The sequence below is a fragment of the Canis lupus genome, chromosome 26, assembly GCF_011100685.1.
Source record: "Canis lupus familiaris isolate Mischka breed German Shepherd chromosome 26, alternate assembly UU_Cfam_GSD_1.0, whole genome shotgun sequence".
NCBI classification, from domain to species: Eukaryota; Metazoa; Chordata; class Mammalia; order Carnivora; family Canidae; genus Canis; species Canis lupus.
Genome location: NC_049247.1, coordinates 25,792,226 through 25,793,911, shown reverse-complemented (window position 1 = coordinate 25,793,911; position 1,686 = coordinate 25,792,226). Strand labels below are relative to the sequence as shown.

General features: G+C 47.9%; 1 pseudogene; it reads right to left on the bottom strand.

Moving 5' to 3' along the window:
- Nucleotides 1-424: 424 nt before the first annotated feature.
- Nucleotides 425-902, bottom strand: LOC119877555 (annotated as a pseudogene).
- Nucleotides 903-1,686: the final 784 nt, after the last annotated feature.

Sequence of the window (1,686 nt, the reverse complement as noted above, 5' to 3'; positions counted from 1 at the left end):
AAAACATAGTATGATGGTGTCTGCAGTCGTCTGTATGGACTTCATCTACTATTCTACACGTTTTATGAGTAAACAAGTATTAGTTATGTTAAAATTTATTAGTATTAATAAACATTTTGTCTAAAAGTTTAGAGAGTCCATGGATATTGTCTTTAATAAAGGAAAGGGTTACAGGGAAGCACCATTTCATGCCAGCATCCCGGGGGGGCATTTGCTCTACTGCTGTCACCAGTAACGGGATTAACTACCTTAGTGCATGTGTTCCTGCTTGGGAGCTATGGCCCCAGGACTGTGGCCCACCCCCTCATCTGTCTCTATCACTGTGCTTAGCATCACTGTCATGCACCTGACTGTAAGCTCCACAGAAGGTGCTCAATGATGAGGACCAGATAAAAGACCCAGGGGTTTTTGTCTCACTTCATCCTTATCTGAGATGCTGTGGGTAAGTGTAGCAGCTCCCACTACCATGTCGTGTAAAACAGTAATAACCTCGTCCTCAGACTGGGCTCCTGTGATGGTGAGGGCGGCTTTGTTCCCAGAGATGGATCTAGAGAAGCAATCAGGGACCCCAGAGGGGCAGTCTTTTGTGCTGTACATAATCGTGCCAGGAGCCCGCCCTGGGGTCTGCTGGAACCAGTTGGGGTAGTTACTTGTAGTGACTGACCCAGAGCTGAGGCCACAAGTGAGTGTGACTCTCCCTCCAGAGGACACTGACAACAATGCCTCCTGGCCACCACAATCTGAGAATTTGGTCCTAAAACCAAGAGGAGAGAAAGGTATAGTTATGGTAGACAAGGGTCACATGAGTCCCTGCTTTTATGTTCCCCCCAACAGATGCAGAGTCCATTTCCCTGACCTGAGCCAAGAGCAAGTAGCCCGAGAAAAAGCACCATCCAGGCCATAGTGGGGACCCTCACTGGAGGTGGACTCCACAAGCTCTTTGGCTGGAGTAGGGTGTCCCTGGCCTTTTCTTGACTCCAGACCTATTATAATAAACAAGTGCTTTATGCAAATCAGCTTCCTGTCTATCCCTCCCCCAAGATCATTGCAAATCACCTGGGAGATCTCGAAAGGGACAGATGCTGGGACCTCACACACACAAACGTCTGCAGGGTGGCCTGGGACACTGATTGTCAGGAAGACATCTTTGATAAATCACCTAAGTATGACCCTGGTGACCTCCACCCCAAAGTTCCTCACTGAGGATCCTGACAGCTGTATGAGGAGATGGATACATTCTCCAACTCCTGGCCCTGCCTCTAAATCACCTCAACTCTAATCACTCTCTGAACATTTCCTTCCCTTCCCAAAGACATTGCTTATTTCCTTGGAGGATCCTAGCAGCCACTCCTCCATCCATGAGGATACCGGGAACCTCAGAGTCCATGTGACAGATGTAGGGATGGTGGTCTCAACTTAGTTAATCATGGACAGTGTCTACAAATAGTCCAGGGGATGCCAACTGAAAATGTCTCTTTATGAGAAATGAACCCAATACTCTGAACATTTTGAACTCCATTTCCCTTTGTGCTCTGCTGAGGATCGGATGGTCCTGGAAGGCTGGGGAAGGAACCTGGAGAAGAAGAACTGGCAGGAGCAAAAAGGATTCTGTAGGAACAGGGGAAGATGAGGCTCAGGCCTCGTGTTTGCCCCAATGTTAGATACCAAAAGACTGACATTGATTTT